Here is a 16,096-nt window from a genome sequence, read left to right as displayed (position 1 = left end):
ACCTCTCCTTCCATGCTACTATCACCAACATCTCTCTTTCCATGCTACTCTCACCAGCACCTCTCCTTCCATGCTACGCTCACCAGTACCTCTCCTTCCATGCTACTATCACCAACACCTCTCCTTACAATCTATTCTCACCAGCACCTCTCCTTTCATGCTACTCTCACCAACATCTCTGTTTCCTTGCTACTCTAACCAACACCTCTCCTTCCATTCTACTCTCACCAACATCTCTCATTCCATGCTACTCTCACCAGCACTTCGCCTACCATGCTACTCTCACCAACATCTCTAATTCCATGCTACTCTCACCAGCACCTCTCCTACCATGTTACTTTTACCAGCACCTTTCCTTCCATACTACTCTCACCAGCACCTCTCCTTCCATGCTACTATCGCAGGCACTTCTCCTTCCATGCTACTCTCACCAGCATCTCTCCTTCCATGCTACTCTCATTGACACCTCTCCTTCTATGTTACTCTCACCAGCACCTCTCCTTCCAAGCTACTCTCACCAGCACCTCTCCTTCCATACTACTCTCACCAGCACCTCTCCTTTCATGCTACTATCACCAACATCTCTCTTTCCATGCTACTCTCACCAGCACCTCTCCTTCCATGCTACTCTCACAAACACCTCTCCTTAGGTGCTACTCTCACCAGCAAATCTCCTTCCATACTACTCTCACTCGCATCTCTCCTTCCATGCTACTCTCACCAGCACCTCTCCTTCCATGCTACTCTCACCTGCACCTCTCCTTCCATGCTACTTTCACCAACATCTCTCTTTCCATGGTACTCTAACCAACACCTCTCCTTTCATGCTACTCTCACCAACATCTCTCCTTAGGGGCTACTCTCACCAGCACCTCTCCTTCTATGCTACTCTCACCCGCACCTCTCCTTCCAAGCTACTCTCACCAGCACCTCTCCTTCCATGCTACTCTCACCAGCACCTCTCCTTCCATGCTACTCTCACCAACACCTCTCCTTCCATGCTACTCTCACCAACACCTCTCCTTCCATGCTACTCTCACAAACACCTCTCCTTCCATGCAACTATCACCAACACCTCTCCTTCCATGCAACTCTCACCAGCACCTCTCCTTCCATGTTATTCTCACCGACACCTCTCCTACGTTCCTTTCACCATCAGCTCTCCTTAGATGCTACTTTCACCAGCATCTCTCCTTCCATGTTAGTCTCACCAGCACCTCTCCTTCCATGTTACTCTCACTGTCACCTCTCCTTCCATGCTACTCTCACTGTCACCTCTCCTTAAGTGCTACTCTCACCAGCACCTCTCCGTCCATGCTACTCTCACCAACACCTCTCCTTCGATGCTACTCTCACCAACACCTCTCCTTCCATGCTACTCTCACCAGCACCTCTCTTTCCATGTTACTCTCACCAACACCTCTCCTTAGATGCTACTCTCACCAGCACCTCTCCTTTCATGCTACTCTCGCAGGCACCTCTCCCTACATGCTACTCTCACCAGCACCTCTCCTTCCATGCTACTCTCGCAGGCACCTCTCCTTCCATGCTACTCTCACCAGCACCTCGACTACCATGCTACTCTCACCAACACCTCTCCTTTCATGCTACTCTTACCAACACCTCTCCTTCCATGCTGCTCTCACCAGCACCTCTCCTTCCATGCTACTCTCAACAACATCTCTCCTACCATGCTACTCTCACCAGCACCTCTCCTTCCATGCTACTTTCACCATCATTTCTCCTTCCATGCTACTCTCACCGGCACCTCTCCTTCCATGCTACACTCACCAGCACCTCTCCTTCAATGCTACTCTCACTAGCACCTCTTCGTCCATGCTACACTCACCAGCACCTCTCCTTCCATGCTACTCTCACCAGCACCTCTTTTTCCATGCTACTCTCGCAAGCACCTCTCCTTCTATTCTACTTTCACCAACACCTCTCCTTCCATGTTACTCTCACCAACACCTCTCCTTCCATGCTACTCTCACCAGCACCTCTCCTTCCATGTTACTCTCACCAACACCTCTCCTTAGATGATACTGTCACCAGCACCTCTCCTTCCATGCTACTCTCACCAGCACCTCTCCTTCCATGCTACTCTCACCAGCACGTCTTCTTCCATGCTACTCTCACCAACACCTCTCCTTCCATGCTACTCTTACCAGCACCTCTCTTTAGGTGCTACTCTCACAAGTACCTCTCCGTCCATGCTACTCTCACCAGCACCTCTCCTTTCATGCTACTCTCACCAACACCTCTCCTTCCATGCTACTCTCACCAGCATCTCTCCTTCCATGCTATTCTCACCAGCACCTCTCCTTCCATGCTACTCTCACCAGCACCTCTCCTTCCATGCTACTCTCACCAGCACCTCTCCTTCCATGCAACTCTCACCAGCACCTCTCCTTCCAAGTTATTCTCACCGACACCTCTCCTTCTACGTTCCTTTCACCATCAGCTCTCCTTAGATGCTACTTTCACCAGCATCTCTCCTTCCATGTTAGTCTCACCAGCACCTCTCCTTCCATGTTACTCTCACTGTCACTTCTCCTTCCATGCTACTCTCACTGTCACCTCTCCTTAGGTGCTACTCTCACCAGCACCTCTCCGTCCATACTACTCTCACCAGCACCTCTCTTTCCATGCTACTCTCACCAGCACCTCTCCTTACATGCTACTCTCACCAGCACCTCTCCTTCCATGCAACTTTCATAAACACCTCTCCTTGTATGTTATTCTCGCCAACACCTCTCCTTCCATGCTACTCTCGCCAGCACCTCTCCTTCCATGCTACTCTCACCAGCACCTCTCCATCCATGCTAATCTCACCAGCACCTCTCCATCCATGCTAATCTCACCAGCACCTCTCTTTCCACGCTACTCTCACCAGCACCTATTCGTCCATGCTACTCTCACCAGCACCTCTCCTTCCATGTTACTCTCATCAACACCTCTGCTTCCATGCTACTCTCATCAACACCTCTCCTTCCATGCTATTCTCACCAACACCTCTCCTTCCATGCTAATCTCACCAGCACCTCTCCTTCCATGCTACTGTCACCAACATCTCTCCTTATATGCAACTCTCGCCACCGCCTCTCCTTCCTTGCTACTCTCATCAACACCTCTCCTTCCATGCTACTCTCACTAGAACTTCTCTTTCCATGCTACTCTCTCCAACACCTCTCCTTCCATGCTACTCTCACCAGCTCCTCTCTTTTTATGCTACTCTCACCAACATCTCTCTTTCCATGCTACTCTTACCAACACCTCTCCTTCCATGCTACTCTCACCAGCACCTCTCCTTCCATGCTACTATCACCAACATCTCTCTTTCCATGCTACTCTCACCAGCACCTCTCCTTCCATGCTACGCTCACCAGTACCTCTCCTTCCATGCTACTATCACCAACACCTCTCCTTACAATCTATTCTCACCAGCACCTCTCCTTTCATGCTACTCTCACCAACATCTCTCTTTCCTTGCTACTCTAACCAACACCTCTCCTTCCATTCTACTCTCACCAACATCTCTCATTCCATGCTACTCTCACCAGCACTTCTCCTACCATGCTACTCTCACCAACATCTCTAATTCCATGCTACTCTCACCAGCACCTCTCCTACCATGTTACTTTTACCAGCACCTTTCCTTCCATACTACTCTCACCAGCACCTCTCCTTCCATGCTACTATCGCAGGCACTTCTCCTTCCATGCTACTCTCACCAGCATCTCTCCTTCCATGCTACTCTCATTGACACCTCTCCTTCTATGTTACTCTCACCAGCACCTCTCCTTCCAAGCTACTCTCACCAGCACCTCTCCTTCCATACTATTCTCACCAGCACCTCTCCTTTCATGCTACTATCACCAACATCTCTCTTTCCATGCTACTCTCACCAGCACCTCTCCTTCCATGCTACTCTCACAAACACCTCTCCTTAGGTGCTACTCTCACCAGCAAATCTCCTTCCATACTACTCTCACTCGCATCTCTCCTTCCATGCTACTCTCACCAGCACCTCTCCTTCCATGCTACTCTCACCTGCACCTCTCCTTCCATGCTACTTTCACCAACATCTCTCTTTCCATGGTACTCTAACCAACACCTCTCCTTTCATGCTACTCTCACCAACATCTCTCCTTAGGGGCTACTCTCACCAGCACCTCTCCTTCTATGCTACTCTCACCCGCACCTCTCCTTCCAAGCTACTCTCACCAGCACCTCTCCTTCCATGCTACTCTCACCAGCACCTCTCCTTCCATGCTACTCTCACCAACACCTCTCCTTCCATGCTACTCTCACCAACACCTCTCCTTCCATGCTACTCTCACAAACACCTCTCCTTCCATGCAACTATCACCAACACCTCTCCTTCCATGCAACTCTCACCAGCACCTCTCCTTCCATGTTATTCTCACCGACACCTCTCCTACGTTCCTTTCACCATCAGCTCTCCTTAGATGCTACTTTCACCAGCATCTCTCCTTCCATGTTAGTCTCACCAGCACCTCTCCTTCCATGTTACTCTCACTGTCACCTCTCCTTCCATGCTACTCTCACTGTCACCTCTCCTTAAGTGCTACTCTCACCAGCACCTCTCCGTCCATGCTACTCTCACCAACACCTCTCCTTCGATGCTACTCTCACCAACACCTCTCCTTCCATGCTACTCTCACCAGCACCTCTCTTTCCATGTTACTCTCACCAACACCTCTCCTTAGATGCTACTCTCACCAGCACCTCTCCTTTCATGCTACTCTCGCAGGCACCTCTCCCTACATGCTACTCTCACCAGCACCTCTCCTTCCATGCTACTCTCGCAGGCACCTCTCCTTCCATGCTACTCTCACCAGCACCTCGACTACCATGCTACTCTCACCAACACCTCTCCTTTCATGCTACTCTTACCAACACCTCTCCTTCCATGCTGCTCTCACCAGCACCTCTCCTTCCATGCTACTCTCAACAACATCTCTCCTACCATGCTACTCTCACCAGCACCTCTCCTTCCATGCTACTTTCACCATCATTTCTCCTTCCATGCTACTCTCACCGGCACCTCTCCTTCCATGCTACACTCACCAGCACCTCTCCTTCAATGCTACTCTCACTAGCACCTCTTCGTCCATGCTACACTCACCAGCACCTCTCCTTCCATGCTACTCTCACCAGCACCTCTTTTTCCATGCTACTCTCGCAAGCACCTCTCCTTCTATTCTACTTTCACCAACACCTCTCCTTCCATGTTACTCTCACCAACACCTCTCCTTCCATGCTACTCTCACCAGCACCTCTCCTTCCATGTTACTCTCACCAACACCTCTCCTTAGATGATACTGTCACCAGCACCTCTCCTTCCATGCTACTCTCACCAGCACCTCTCCTTCCATGCTACTCTCACCAGCACGTCTTCTTCCATGCTACTCTCACCAACACCTCTCCTTCCATGCTACTCTTACCAGCACCTCTCTTTAGGTGCTACTCTCACAAGTACCTCTCCGTCCATGCTACTCTCACCAGCACCTCTCCTTTCATGCTACTCTCACCAACACCTCTCCTTCCATGCTACTCTCACCAGCATCTCTCCTTCCATGCTATTCTCACCAGCACCTCTCCTTCCATGCTACTCTCACCAGCACCTCTCCTTCCATGCTACTCTCACCAGCACCTCTCCTTCCATGCAACTCTCACCAGCACCTCTCCTTCCAAGTTATTCTCACCGACACCTCTCCTTCTACGTTCCTTTCACCATCAGCTCTCCTTAGATGCTACTTTCACCAGCATCTCTCCTTCCATGTTAGTCTCACCAGCACCTCTCCTTCCATGTTACTCTCACTGTCACTTCTCCTTCCATGCTACTCTCACTGTCACCTCTCCTTAGGTGCTACTCTCACCAGCACCTCTCCGTCCATACTACTCTCACCAGCACCTCTCTTTCCATGCTACTCTCACCAGCACCTCTCCTTACATGCTACTCTCACCAGCACCTCTCCTTCCATGCAACTTTCATAAACACCTCTCCTTGTATGTTATTCTCGCCAACACCTCTCCTTCCATGCTACTCTCGCCAGCACCTCTCCTTCCATGCTACTCTCACCAGCACCTCTCCATCCATGCTAATCTCACCAGCACCTCTCCATCCATGCTAATCTCACCAGCACCTCTCTTTCCACGCTACTCTCACCAGCACCTATTCGTCCATGCTACTCTCACCAGCACCTCTCCTTCCATGTTACTCTCATCAACACCTCTGCTTCCATGCTACTCTCATCAACACCTCTCCTTCCATGCTATTCTCACCAACACCTCTCCTTCCATGCTAATCTCACCAGCACCTCTCCTTCCATGCTACTGTCACCAACATCTCTCCTTATATGCAACTCTCGCCACCGCCTCTCCTTCCTTGCTACTCTCATCAACACCTCTCCTTCCATGCTACTCTCACTAGAACTTCTCTTTCCATGCTACTCTCTCCAACACCTCTCCTTCCATGCTACTCTCACCAGCTCCTCTCTTTTTATGCTACTCTCACCAACATCTCTCTTTCCATGCTACTCTTACCAACACCTCTCCTTCCATGCTACTCTCACCAGCACCTCTCCTTCCATGCTACTATCACCAACATCTCTCTTTCCATGCTACTCTCACCAGCACCTCTCCTTCCATGCTACGCTCACCAGTACCTCTCCTTCCATGCTACTATCACCAACACCTCTCCTTACAATCTATTCTCACCAGCACCTCTCCTTTCATGCTACTCTCACCAACATCTCTCTTTCCTTGCTACTCTAACCAACACCTCTCCTTCCATTCTACTCTCACCAACATCTCTCATTCCATGCTACTCTCACCAGCACTTCTCCTACCATGCTACTCTCACCAACATCTCTAATTCCATGCTACTCTCACCAGCACCTCTCCTACCATGTTACTTTTACCAGCACCTTTCCTTCCATACTACTCTCACCAGCACCTCTCCTTCCATGCTACTATCGCAGGCACTTCTCCTTCCATGCTACTCTCACCAGCATCTCTCCTTCCATGCTACTCTCATTGACACCTCTCCTTCTATGTTACTCTCACCAGCACCTCTCCTTCCAAGCTACTCTCACCAGCACCTCTCCTTCCATACTACTCTCACCAGCACCTCTCCTTTCATGCTACTATCACCAACATCTCTCTTTCCATGCTACTCTCACCAGCACCTCTCCTTCCATGCTACTCTCACAAACACCTCTCCTTAGGTGCTACTCTCACCAGCAAATCTCCTTCCATACTACTCTCACTCGCATCTCTCCTTCCATGCTACTCTCACCAGCACCTCTCCTTCCATGCTACTCTCACCTGCACCTCTCCTTCCATGCTACTTTCACCAACATCTCTCTTTCCATGGTACTCTAACCAACACCTCTCCTTTCATGCTACTCTCACCAACATCTCTCCTTAGGGGCTACTCTCACCAGCACCTCTCCTTCTATGCTACTCTCACCCGCACCTCTCCTTCCAAGCTACTCTCACCAGCACCTCTCCTTCCATGCTACTCTCACCAGCACCTCTCCTTCCATGCTACTCTCACCAACACCTCTCCTTCCATGCTACTCTCACCAACACCTCTCCTTCCATGCTACTCTCACAAACACCTCTCCTTCCATGCAACTATCACCAACACCTCTCCTTCCATGCAACTCTCACCAGCACCTCTCCTTCCATGTTATTCTCACCGACACCTCTCCTACGTTCCTTTCACCATCAGCTCTCCTTAGATGCTACTTTCACCAGCATCTCTCCTTCCATGTTAGTCTCACCAGCACCTCTCCTTCCATGTTACTCTCACTGTCACCTCTCCTTCCATGCTACTCTCACTGTCACCTCTCCTTAAGTGCTACTCTCACCAGCACCTCTCCGTCCATGCTACTCTCACCAACACCTCTCCTTCGATGCTACTCTCACCAACACCTCTCCTTCCATGCTACTCTCACCAGCACCTCTCTTTCCATGTTACTCTCACCAACACCTCTCCTTAGATGCTACTCTCACCAGCACCTCTCCTTTCATGCTACTCTCGCAGGCACCTCTCCCTACATGCTACTCTCACCAGCACCTCTCCTTCCATGCTACTCTCGCAGGCACCTCTCCTTCCATGCTACTCTCACCAGCACCTCGACTACCATGCTACTCTCACCAACACCTCTCCTTTCATGCTACTCTTACCAACACCTCTCCTTCCATGCTGCTCTCACCAGCACCTCTCCTTCCATGCTACTCTCAACAACATCTCTCCTACCATGCTACTCTCACCAGCACCTCTCCTTCCATGCTACTTTCACCATCATTTCTCCTTCCATGCTACTCTCACCGGCAACTCTCCTTCCATGCTACACTCACCAGCACCTCTCCTTCAATGCTACTCTCACTAGCACCTCTTCGTCCATGCTACACTCACCAGCACCTCTCCTTCCATGCTACTCTCACCAGCACCTCTTTTTCCATGCTACTCTCGCAAGCACCTCTCCTTCTATTCTACTTTCACCAACACCTCTCCTTCCATGTTACTCTCACCAACACCTCTCCTTCCATGCTACTCTCACCAGCACCTCTCCTTCCATGTTACTCTCACCAACACCTCTCCTTAGATGATACTGTCACCAGCACCTCTCCTTCCATGCTACTCTCACCAGCACCTCTCCTTCCATGCTACTCTCACCAGCACGTCTTCTTCCATGCTACTCTCACCAACACCTCTCCTTCCATGCTACTCTTACCAGCACCTCTCTTTAGGTGCTACTCTCACAAGTACCTCTCCGTCCATGCTACTCTCACCAGCACCTCTCCTTTCATGCTACTCTCACCAACACCTCTCCTTCCATGCTACTCTCACCAGCATCTCTCCTTCCATGCTATTCTCACCAGCACCTCTCCTTCCATGCTACTCTCACCAGCACCTCTCCTTCCATGCTACTCTCACCAGCACCTCTCCTTCCATGCAACTCTCACCAGCACCTCTCCTTCCATGTTATTCTCACCAACACCTCTCCTTCTACGTTCCTTTCACCATCAGCTCTCCTTAGATGCTACTTTCACCAGCATCTCTCCTTCCATGTTAGTCTCACCAGCACCTCTCCTTCCATGTTACTCTCACTGTCACTTCTCCTTCCATGCTACTCTCACTGTCACCTCTCCTTAGGTGCTACTCTCACCAGCACCTCTCCGTCCATACTACTCTCACCAGCACCTCTCTTTCCATGCTACTCTCTCCAACACCTCTCCTTAGATGCTACTCTCACCAGCGCCTTTCCTTCCAAGTTACTCTCACCAACACCTCTCCATAGATGCTACTCTCACCAGCACTTCTCCTTCCATGCTACTCTCATCAGCTCCTCTCCTTCCACGATATTCTCACGAACACCTCTCCTTCAATGTTACTCTCATCAGCACCTCTCCTTCCATGTTATTCTCTCCAGCACCTCTCCTTCCATGCTACTCTCACCAGCTCCTCTCCTCGTACGATACTCTCACCAACACTTCTCCCTCCATGTTACTCTCACCAACACCTCTCCATCCATGCTACTCTCACCGACACCTCTCCTTCCATGCTACTCTCACCAGCCCCTCTCCATCCATGTTACTCTCACCAACACTTCTCCTTCCAAGCTACTCTCTCCAGCACCTCTCCCTCCATGTTACTCTCACCAACACCTCTCCTTCCATGCTGCTCTCACCAGCACCTCTCCCACCATGTTACTCTCACCAGCACCTCTCCTTCCATGCTACTCTCACCAACACCTCTCCTTCCATGCTACTCTCACCAACACCTCTCCTTCCATGCTACTCTCACCAACACCTCTCCTTCCATGCTACTCTCACCAACACCTCTCCTTCCATGCTACTCTCACCAACACCTCTCCTTCCATGCTACTCTCACAAACACCTCTCCTTTCATGCTACTCTCATCAGCACCTCTCCTTCCATGCTACTCTCACCAGCACCTCTCCTTCCATGCTACTCTCAACAACATCTCTCTTTCCATGCTACTCTAACCAACACCTCTCCTTCCATGCTACTTTCACCAACATCTCTCTTTCCATGGTACTCTAACCAACACCTCTCCTTTCATGCTACTCTCACCAACATCTCTCCTTAGGGGCTACTCTCACCAGCACCTCTCCTTCTATGCTACTCTCACCCGCACCTCTCCTTCCATGCTACTCTCACCAGCACCTCTCCTTCCATGCTACTCTCACCAGCACCTCTCCTGCCATGCTACTCTCACCAGCACCTCTCCTTCCATGCTACTCTCACCAACACCTCTCCTTCCATGCTACTCTCACCAGCTCCTCTCTTTTTATGCTACTCTCACCAACATCTCTCTTTCCATGCTACTCTTACCAACACCTCTCCTTCCATGCTACTCTCACCAGCACCTCTCCTTCCATGCTACTCTCACAAACACCTCTCCTTTCATGCTACTCTCATCAGCACCTCTCCTTCCATGCTACTCTCACCAGTACCTCTCGTTCCATGCTACTATCACCAACACCTCTCCTTACAATCTATTCTCACCAGCACCTCTCCTTTCATGCTACTCTCACTAACATCTCTCTTTCCTTGCTACTCTAACCAACACCTCTCCTTCCATTCTACTCTCACCAACATCTCTCATTCCATGCTACTCTCACCAGCACTTCTCCTACCATGCTACTCTCACCAACATCTCTCATTCCATGCTACTCTTACCAGCACCTCTCCTACCATGCTACTTTTACCAGCACCTTTCCTTCCATACTACTCTCACCAGCACCTCTCCTTCCATGCTACTTTCGCAGGCACTTCTCCTTCCATGCTACTCTCACCAGCACCTCTCCTTCCATGCTACTCTCATTGACACCTCTCCTTCTATGTTACTCTCACCAGCACCTCTCCTTCCAAGCTACTCTCACCAGCACCTCTCCTTCCATGCTACTCTCATTGACACCTCTCCTTCCATGCTACTCTCACCAGCACCTCTCCTTTCATGCTACTCTCACCAACACCTCTCCTTCCATGCTACTCTCACCAGCACCACTCCTTCCATGCTACTCTCAACAACATCTTTCTTTCCATGCTACTCTAACCAACACCTCTCCTTCCATGCTACTTTCACCAACATCTCTCTTTCCATGGTACTCTAACCAACACCTCTCCTTTCATGCTACTCTCACCAACATCTCTCCTAAGGGGCTACTCTCACCAGGACCTCTCCTTCTATGCTACTCTCACTCGCACCTCTCCTTCCATGCTACTCTCACCAGCACCTCTCCTTCCATGCTACTCTCACCAGCACCTCTCCTTCCATGCTACTCTCACCAACACCTCTCCTTCCATGCTACTCTCACCAACACCTCTCCTTCCATGCTACTCTCAGCAGCACCTCTCTTTCCATGTTACTCTCACCAACACCTCTCCTTAGATGCTACTCTCACCAGCACCTCTCCTTTCATGCTACTCTCGCAGGCACCTCTCCCTACATGCTACTCTCACCAGCACCTCTCCTTCCATGCTACTCTCGCAGGCACCTCTCCTTCCATGCTACTCTCACCAGCACCTCGACTTAATGCTACTCTCACCAACACCTCTCCTTTCATGCTACTCTTACCAACACCTCTCCTTCCATGCTACTCTCACCAGCACCTCTCCTTCCATGCTACTCTCAACAACATCTCTCCTACCATGCTACTCTCACCAGCACCTCTCCTTCCATGCTACTTTCACCATCATTTCTCCTTCCATGCTACACTCACCAGCACCTCTTCTTCAATGCTACTCTCACCAGCACCTCTTCGTCCATGCTACACTCACCAGCACCTCTCCTTCCATGCTACTCTCACCAGCACCTCTCCTTCCATGCTACTCTCGCAAGCACCTCTCCTTCTAAGCTACTTTCACCAACACCTCTCCTTCCATGCTACTCTCACCAGCACGTCTTCTTCCATGTTACTCTAACCAGCACCTCTCCTTCCATGTTACTCTCACCAACACCTCTTCTTCCATGCTACTCTCACCAACATCTCTCTTTCCATGCTACTCTCACCAGCACCTCTCCTTCCATGTTACTCTCACCAACACCTCTCCTTAGATGATACTGTCACCAGCACCTCTCCTTCCATGCTACTCTCACCAGCACCTCTCCTTTCATGCTACTCTCACCAACACCTCTCCTTCCATGCTACTCTCACCAGAATCTCTCCTTCCATGCTATTCTCACCATCACCTCTCCTTAGGTGCTACTCTCACCATCACCTCTCCTTTAATGCTACTCTCAACAGCACCTCTCCTTCCATGCTACTCTCACCAGCACCTCTCCTTCCATGCAACTCTCACCATCACCTCTCCTTAGGATGCTACTCTCACCAGCATCTCTCCTTCCATGCTACTTTCACCAACATCTCTCTTTCCATGGTACTCTAACCAACACCTCTCCTTTCATGCTACTCTCACCAACATCTCTCCTTAGGGGCTACCCTCACCAGCACCTCTCCTTCTATGCTACTCTCACCCGCACCTCTCCTTCCATGCTACTCTCACCAGCATCTCTCCTTCCATGCTACTCTCACCAGCACCTCTCCTTCCATGCTACTCTCACCAGCACCTCTCCTTCCATGCTACTCTCACCAACACCTCTCCTTCCATGCTACTCTCACCAACACCTCTCCTTCCATGCTACTCTCACCAGCTCCTCTCTTTTTATGCTACTCTCACCAACATCTCTCTTTCCATGCTACTCTTACCAACACCTCTCCTTCCATGCTACTCTCACCAGCACCTCTCCTTCCATGCTACTATCACCAACATCTCTCTTTCCATGCTACTCTCACCAGCACCTCTCCTTCCATGCTACTCTCACAAACACCTCTCCTTTCATGCTACTCTCTTCAGCACCTCTCCTTTCATGCTACTCTCACCAGTACCTCTCCTTCCATGCTACTATCACCAACACCTCTCCTTACAATCTATTCTCACCAGCACCTCTCCTTTCATGCTACTCTCACCAACATCTCTCTTTCCATGCTACTCTCACCAGCACCTCTCCTTCCATGCTACTCTCACCAACATCTCTAATTCCATGCTACTCTCACCGACACCTCTCCTTCCATGCTACTCTCACCAGCACCTCTCCTTCCATGTTACTTTCACCAACTGCTCTCCTTAGATGCTGCTCTCACCAGCACCTCTCCTACCATGTTACTCTCACCAACACCTCTCCTTACATGCTACTCTCACCAGCACCTCTCCTTCCATGCATCTCTCATAAACACCTCTCCTTGTATGTTACTCTCGCCAACACCTCTCCTTCCATGCTACTCTCGCCAGCACCTCTCCTTCCATGCTACTCTCACCAGCACCTCTCCATCCATGCTAATCTCACCAGCACCTCTCCATCCATGCTAATCTCACCAGCACCTCTCTTTCCACGCTACTCTCACCAGCACCTATTCTTCCATGCTACTCTCACCAGCACCTTTCCTTCCATGTTACTCTCATCAACACCTCTGCTTCCATGCTACTCTCATCAACACCTCTCCTTCCATGCTATTCTCACCAACACCTCTCCTTCCATGCTAATCTCACCAGCACCTCTCCTTCCATGGTACTGTCACCAACATCTCTCCTTATATGCTACTCTCACCACCACCTCTCCTTCCTTGCTACTCTCACTAGCACCTCTCCTTCCATGCTACTCTCACCAGAACTTCTCTTTCCATGCTACTCTCACCAGAACTTCTCTTTCCATGCTACTCTCTCCAACACCTCTCCTTCCATGCTACTCTCACCAGCTCCTCTCTTTTTATGCTACTCTCACCAACATCTCTCTTTCCATGCTACTCTTACCAACACCTCTCCTTCCATGCTACTCTCACCAGCACCTCTCCTTCTATGCTACTATCACCAACATCTCTCTTTCCATGCTACTCTCACCAGCACCTCTCCTTCCATGCTACTCTCACAAACACCTCTCCTTTCATGCTACTCTCATCAGCACCTCTCCTTCCATGCTACTCTCACCAGTACCTCTCCTTCCATGCTGCTATCACCAACACCTCTCCTTACAATCTATTCTCACCAGCACCTCTCCTTTCATGCTACTCTCACCAACATCTCTCTTTCCTTGCTACTCTAACCAACACCTCTCCTTCCATTCTACTCTCACCAACATCTCTCATTCCATGCTACTCTCACCAGCACCTCTCCTACCATGCTACTCTCACCAACATCTCTAATTCCATGCTACTCTCACCAGCACCTCTCCTACCATGCTACTCTTACCAGCACCTTTCCTTCCATACTACTCTCACCAGCACCTCTCCTTCCATGCTACTTTCGCAGGCACTTCTCCTTCCATGCTACTCTCATTGACACCTCTCCTTCTATGTTACTCTCACCAGCACCTCTACTTCCAAGCTACTCTCACCAGCACCTCTCCTTCCATACTACTCTCACCAGCACCTCTCCTTTCATGCTACTTTCACCAACATCTCTCTTTCCATGCTACTCTCACCAGCACCTCTCCTTCCATGCTACTCTCACAAACACCTCTCCTTAGGTGCTACTCTCACCAGCAAATCTCCTTCCATACTACTCTCATCAGCACCTCTCCTTCCATGCTACTGTCATCAGCACCTCTCCTTCCATGCTACTCTCACCTGCACCTCTCCTTCCATGCTACTTTCACCAACATCTCTCTTTCCATGGTACACTAACCAACACCTCTCCTTTCATGCTACTCTCACCAACATCTCTGCTTAGGGGCTACTCTCACCAGCACCTCTCCTTCTATGCAACACTCACCCGCACCTCTCCTTCCATGCTACTCTCACCCGCACCTCTCCTTCCATGCTACTCTCACCAGCACCTCTCCTTCCATGCTACTCTCACCAGCACCTCTCCTTCCATGCTACTCTCACCAACACCTCTCCTTCCATGCTACTCATGCTACTCTCACCAACACCTCTCCTTCCATGCTACTCTCACAAACACCTCTCCTTTCATGCTACTCTCATCAGCACCTCTCCTTCCATGCTACTCTCACCAGCACCTCTCCTTCCATGCTACTCTCAACAACATCTCTCTTTCCATGCTACTCTAACCAACACCTCTCCTTCCATGCAACTTTCACCAACATCTCTCTTTCCATGGTACTCTAACCAACACCTCTCCTTTCATGCTACTCTCACCAACATCTCTCCTTAGGGGCTACTCTCACCAGCACCTCTCCTTCTATGCTACTCTCACCCGCACCTCTCCTTCCATGCTACTCTCACCAGCACCTCTCCTTCCATGCTACTCTCACCAGCAACTCTCCTTCCATGCTACTCTCACCAACACCTCTCCTTCCATGCTACTCTCACCAACACCTCTCCTTCCATGCTACTCTCACCAGCACCTCTCTTTCCATGTTACTCTCACCAACACCTCTCCTTCCATGCTACTCTCACCAGCACCTCTCTTTCCATGTTACTCTCACCAACACCTCTCCTTAGATGCTACTCTCGCAGGCACTTCTCCTTCCATGCTACTCTCACCAGCACCTCTCCTACCATGCTACTCTCACCAACACCTCTCCTTTTATGCTACTCTTACCAACACCTCTCCTTCCATGCTACTCTCACCAGCACCTCTCCTTCCATGCTACTCTCAACAACATCTCTCCTACCATGCTACTCTCACCAGCACCTCTCCTTCCATGCTTCTTTCACCATCATTTCTCCTTCCATGCTACTCTCACCGGCACCTCTCCTTCCATGCTACACTCACCAGCACCTCTCCTTCAATGCTACTCTCACCAGCACCTCTTCTTCCATGCTACACTCACCAGCACCTCTCCTTCCATGCTACTCTCACCAGCACCTCTTTTTCCATGCTACTCTCGCAAGCACCTCTCCTTCTATGCTACTTTCACCAACACCTCTCCTTCCATGCTACTCTCACCAGCACCTCTCTTTAGTTGCTACTCTCACAAGTACCTCTCCGTCCATGCTACTCTCACCAGCACCTATCCTTTCATGCTACTCTCACCAACACCTCTCCTTCCATGCTACTCTCACCAGCA

At 50.3% G+C, this 16,096-nt stretch overlaps 1 protein-coding gene across 1 annotated transcript in view; it reads right to left on the bottom strand.

Annotated features, from left to right (window-relative positions):
* Window positions 1-16,096, bottom strand: part of LOC123748311 (uncharacterized) — a 314,236-nt gene that overhangs the window by 73,623 nt on the left and 224,517 nt on the right. The gene's annotated exons all lie outside the window — the stretch shown is intronic.

The sequence above is a fragment of the Procambarus clarkii genome, chromosome 63, assembly GCF_040958095.1.
Source record: "Procambarus clarkii isolate CNS0578487 chromosome 63, FALCON_Pclarkii_2.0, whole genome shotgun sequence".
Lineage (NCBI taxonomy): Eukaryota > Metazoa > Arthropoda > Malacostraca > Decapoda > Cambaridae > Procambarus > Procambarus clarkii.
The sequence above is the reverse complement of the archived record's forward strand: the minus strand, read 5'-3'. Positions and strand labels throughout refer to the sequence as shown.